Genomic DNA, 6,000 nt, shown 5'->3' with positions numbered 1-6,000 from the left:
TCCATCTGAGCTCTTGATATTCATACTAGTGGTTCTCTTTTCTCCAAAGGTCTCTTTAATTTTCCTGTAGGCAGTATCTATCTTACCCCTAGTGATATGCACCTCTACATCCTTACATTTGTCCTCTAGCCATCCCTGCTTAGCCATTTCGCGCTTCTTGTTGATCTCATTTTTGAGATGTTTGTATTCCCTTTCTCATACTTCATTCACTGCATTTTTGTATTTTCTTCTTTCATCAGTTAAATTCAATATCTCTTCTGTTACCCAAGGATTTCTACTATCACTTGTCTTTTAACCTACATGATCCTCTGGTGACTTCACTATTTCATCCCTCAAAGCTACCCATTCTTCTTCTATTGTATTTCTTTTCCCCATTCCTGTCAATTGTTCCCTTATGCTCTCCCTGAAACTCTGTACAACCTCTGGTTTAGCCAGTTTATCCAGGTCCCATGTCCTTAAACTCCCACCTTTTTGCAATTTCTTCAGTTTTAATCTACAGTTCATAACCAATAGATTGTGGTCAGAGTCCACATCTGGCCCTGGAAATGTCTTACAATTTAAAACCTGGTTCCTAAATCTCTGTCTTACCATTATATAACCTATCTGAAAACTTCCAGCATCTCTAGGCCTCTTCCATGTATACAACTTTCTTTCAAGATTCTTGAACCAAGTGTTAGCTATGATTAAGTTATGCTCTGTGCAAAATTCTACTAGGTGGCTTCCTCTTTCATTCCTTACCCCCATTCCATATTCACCTACTGTGTTTCCTTCTCTTCCGCTTCCTACTATCAAATTCCAGTCACACATGACTATTAAATTTTCGTCTCCCTTCACTGTCTGAATAATTTATTTTATCTCATCATACATTTCATCAGTCTCTTCATCATCTGTGGAGCTAGTTGGCATATAAACTTGTACTACTGTGGTAGGGATGGACTTCGTGTCTATCTACATATGATTTTAAAATCCTTATTGATACACCATCATATCCAGAGGGTTATGAGCTTTTAAGTAATTTTATGATTTTTTTCAGTTTCCTTAGGAGTTGTGCTTTTAAAATGAAGTGCTACATTTGGCCAATTCAGTTCCTTTCAATCACTTTATTCCTCCATTAACAATCTACATGGTATGCATGTAGTCAATTCATCACTGGGCTAGTTACAATGAAATTTCTAATATTTAAGTTGTTCACAATCTTATATGAAAATACAATTATCTTACATCAGTAAAAGCAAATAATTTGACTTTTTCAAATTCACATACACTTCACTGTTATAAAATCTATTTGTTACTAAGAACATTTTTAGCTCTATTTTGAATTTATGGTCTGCTTTAATTTCGTTTATTGTAGTAAGCAATGCACTCACTTTTTTGTAATGTTCCATATAGTGTTTACTTTGTTGTTTGAATTGCTAATTTTGTGTGCATACTGCATGTGTTTGGCCTTCCTTATTAAGCGTGTTAGAATTTTGCAGTATTTCTTGTAATGTAATTTCACTGTGGGGTTTGCACTAGTTCCCTGTTCTACATACATATCCCTCTTTTCGACACATGATATTTTAATGCCAGTTGTTAACCATTCTTTCCTTTCACTACTAATTGGTCTGTTTTTTTCTGTATTTGGGGGAAGCAGACTTAAAGCTGTTTGAGAAGTACGTTCAGGAATGACTTTCATTTCTCATTATTGTGTCTGCCTGGTATATTTCCTCGCATTGTTCATTGTGTAAACAATGTATAAACAAGCTAGCAGATCCAATATTTTTTGTTCTAATACGTTTTGCTTAGGTGTGAACATTTTCTGTTTTTCTGCTGGGAAGTTTTAAAGTTGCCATTTGACCATCATGATCAGACCATTTATTACAATCCAAGTTTTTACTTCACTGTAATTTGGGGGGTCCAGGAACAGATTGCTAATAACACTCTTTAATATGTTCTATAGCATCTGTTTTAATATCACAGCTTATATTGCAATTATTTTTATTATTGTGGTAATATAGCTGTAATATTGATGTAGTCTGTCCAGCCAAGGCTGCTGAATGACACAGAATTCGTAAATGGTAGTAGCAAAAATTTCGTTCCCGCATATACTTATTCGGGAGATAATAACCACAGGTAATAATTCTATCGTACCCCTCTTCAGAATGATAAAACTGTGATTAGTTTTTGTAGACCTACCAAATTCGTATGCTAATTTTGCACCTGCTTAAGTCATTGTATTTACATTTTCTGTTTTTTCATTGGATAAATGGCATTGAGAGTTGAATGAATTTCCGTAAAGTCGAGAGGCAGTAATAAACATCGATAGTGGTGATGTAATACTGGTGAAATATTGAGATATTTAACAATCACAAAAGTGATAAATTCAAAGACAGACTACATTTAAAAATACGATAATTGTTAGTTACTGTTAAATTTACGTAACAGAGTATCATTGATCGATGATGGACTTTAGCGAAGGGCACCAAATTGATACAGCCGCGGCACCGCGCTATTTACGCCATGACAGCTAACCTGTTTAACTTTGTGATGTCGTTTTTAAGTTCGAAACAACTACAAAATAAACACTAAACACGGTGAGTAATTGATTTATAAGTTTTAGAATTGTTTGCCACTCCATAATAATGTATCTGGTTTGTGTTTGTTGAATTGAATAGTGGTTGAATAGGTAGCGTCGGTTTGTTCTCTTTGATGACATTTAAAAACATTGTGTGTAAGTAAATACAGATGCCAGGCTAAATATATTGACTTGGAACGGCCTGGATTTCAGTTGTTAATTAGTTGCGCGTTATTCGTTGTGTATTTAAGCAAACCACACCCTCATATGATATTAAAAGTTGAGAAGTGCGGAAAGACAGAGGAGTTTGTTTAGTGTTTGTAACAGCAATAAAAATAAACTATGTTTGATGGTAGCGGGAAATGAGAGATAGTTTATGCATTGAAAAGTAACGGGTGTGTAAGTTTTACGTGCTTTGATGCATTATCCAGTCTCGTTGCGGTTAATTAAAGTAGGTTTATATTAGACGCAATCAATATTTAAGTTATCACTTTGCCTCCATTCCATAAAGCCCTATGCACGAAATTGTGTGCTACAGTTCATACGATTTTTGTAACAATATATATATATATATATGTGTGTGTGTGTGTGTGAGTATTTAATTGTTTTGGATTGAGATATCTTTTATGTTAACAACACTTTCTCTGTTCACGGTTTGTATTCCCATTTTGTGTGTGGTCTCTTTGTCAACCTCAGCTGTTCTTACAGGAATTGTTAATAAATTTTGATGTGTTTTTCTCACGTTATAATGTTATACAATTTTACTGAATGCTGTGTATAATTTTGTTTCTTTTGATGACTAGCACAACAGTTGCAGTTCTGTACCAGAAGTCTGCTGGTATTGTGATAACAGACATGCATCTGGAAGAGCAGTACAAGAAGTTTGAAATAACAGTATATAAGACAGGAGTGGGGAAAAGAAAATGAATTAATGTCACTGTGTTCGAGACACCAAAACAGTAAAGAAGAAAAACAGTTACTGCAAGTATGTAAATTACTATAGATATGTGTTGGAAAGAAATGTGAAAGTGAGGTACACGACACGAGACAGTGAGCCGGCAAAGTGGTTCTCTTGTGTTTTTTTTTTTTTTTAAATCTCATAATATATAACAGAGCAGTGTGTGTGTACTCAACCTAGTGGAATGAAAATAGATGATTCTGCTAGTGACTGATTTGAATAGTGATGTGTGATGGAACAGTTTATTTGTTGATGTTTTGTCAACTGGAACTCAGTGGTACAATCTACTTCCTCCTTACATGCCAGCCACAAACATAGATAATTTAACTTCAATGAAATATTCTTGTAGTTGGTAGCATTATGTGGACTGTATAGTAGAGTGTGTAAATCTGAACGTGTGAATTTAAAAGAACTTGTTTAAAGAAGAATTGAGTGGTAAGTGTTTGTCAGCATGTATTGAAGTAGTTAGATAACTTGTTTTATTGGATTTCATGATTAGTGTGGTCATACTTGCTATTTTGTTTGTGCAACTGCCATGGAATAATTGTCTATGGAATATGGTTTGGGAACTTAGGAACCAGAAGAAATGTCTAATAATTAAACTGCAGGTTTCTTTGGGGCTGTGTGTGTGTGTGTGTGTGTGTGTGTGTGTGTGTGTGTGTGTGTGTGAGAGAGAGAGAGAGAGAGAGAGAGAGAGAGAGAGAGATATGCATTTGTTGTGATTTAAGGTTGAATTATTAGAGCAGTACTGTTTTAATAGTGTTGTTGTTTTGTGATTATAAATTATGTTAAGATATGTTAAAACAGGGATATCAACTGTGCATGTTTGAGAGAATATGTTTAGCCTACAGTAAATTTACTGTTTACTGTTGCATCGTCACCCTATTGCCTGAAAAGCAATTTACAAAACATATTAGATCTGGAAGATGATCTTCCCACCAGATAGTCACTGGTATTCAAAATAAAAACTGTCAAGTGGACCATCAGTGTCAACTGACCAACTCCGGTTTGGGTTAAAATTTTCCCTTATGTGGCCCCAGATTTAAGCTTGAGCAAAATTCAAGGCTTTTCAGGCTTTCAATAGTGAGCTCCAAAAAGTCCAAGCTCTACAACATTTTCGGCCAAATTTAAGAGGGCTTACAAGTTAAATTAGTAATCTAATGGATATATTCAAATTAGGTTTACAATGGCTTGGGCTGAGTGAACTGTTAATATTAATATTGTTATGATCTATCGTAAACATTTGAGTGCGTCATGGCGTCAAGGTTATGAAACACAGTCACTATTTTTCAATTATCTGATTTTTTTAAAAAAATTTTACAACTATTATTGGCTACCCTACAGTAGTTGTTCTAAGAAATTAATTTTTTTATCAATGCTGCCAAGCTCCAGCTTAGTTATTTCCAAGTATTGTATACTCCAGTTACAATTAGTTTTTATTGACGCTTCAGTGAATCGAGTAGTAGGGGCCAGCTGTCAGCCAATTGTAGTTCTTTCCTAAGTGTCACATGCTCACTGTGTTGCTTGTTTCTCAGGAACATGGAACCTCTTGCGAAGCATAGCTGACTGCACACCAGTAATATCCCCCTCCCCCCCCGCTCCCCCCCCCCCATTCCATCACTACCACCTGTCAGTCACAAAGTAATTTTAATTGGAGTTTACATGTTATTAATGTGCAAACATACCACCGAAAATATTTGCATCAAATTTCTACAAAATTTGATGATGTACTTCTAAATATTATCGCCTACAATTTTATTTATTTTTGTTATTTTGAAAAGAGTGGGGTGTTTGTACCATAAAAAGATTTTGTTCATTTTTGAGACACTGTGAGTCAGATCAAAAACTAAACTTGGAAATACTGTGGTCACACGTTCAATAACTGTCATTTTAGCAAGTACACTTTGTGTAAGAAAACCAAAAATTATGTATAATAGTTGTATTCGTTAGTCAACCCACAGAGTACAACTTCTACATCAAGGTTTATTGTTTTTCCACTTTACAGCAGGCCTATACACAGTGGATTTTGATCATATGGAAGGTGGAAAAATCATTTGAGGAAGTTGATTTTGTACATTTTGACTTTACACGTAACACTTCATTTACGGAAATGCAGTTTGATTCAAATATAAGATATGACAAGAAAAGACAACACATGGAAAATTATATGAAAGTGAAAAATTGAATTCACTAAAAGGTAGGTTTATTAGCCTTGGGTGCCAAGCTCAAGGGTTCCATGATGAAAATACATTGTTGTTGGTTTAATTAGTGAAATTTGTCATAAAATACTGGAATAGTCATGCTAGGATAAACATATAATTTTGACAAAATGTTTGTTGGAGCGGTAGAATCATGGAGGTGTGGTCCCTTAGAATCTGACATTTGTCATGTCGGGCAGGGTAACCAGTGAAGCCGAGCAGTAAGGCCAGATGGATGCATGAAGCAACCCCATGATACTCAGAAATTTTAAAGATATTTCCAGTCAACC

At 35.0% G+C, this 6,000-nt stretch overlaps 1 protein-coding gene across 1 annotated transcript in view; it reads left to right on the top strand.

Moving 5' to 3' along the window:
- The first annotated feature begins 2,354 nt into the window (after positions 1-2,354).
- The window catches only part of LOC126236005 (zinc finger and SCAN domain-containing protein 2-like), a 205,314-nt gene continuing 201,668 nt past the window's right edge, over positions 2,355-6,000 (top strand). Inside the window, exons 1-3 of the mRNA XM_049945014.1 lie at positions 2,355-2,573; positions 3,358-3,539; positions 5,518-5,709. The gene's annotated coding sequence lies outside the window, so the exon portion shown is untranslated. The remainder of the gene's footprint in view (positions 2,574-3,357; positions 3,540-5,517; positions 5,710-6,000) is intronic.

The sequence above is a fragment of the Schistocerca nitens genome, chromosome 2 (assembly GCF_023898315.1).
Source record: "Schistocerca nitens isolate TAMUIC-IGC-003100 chromosome 2, iqSchNite1.1, whole genome shotgun sequence".
Taxonomy (NCBI): Eukaryota; Metazoa; Arthropoda; class Insecta; order Orthoptera; family Acrididae; genus Schistocerca; species Schistocerca nitens.
Note: the sequence above shows the minus strand (reverse complement) of the source record. Positions and strands in the feature narration are given on the sequence as shown.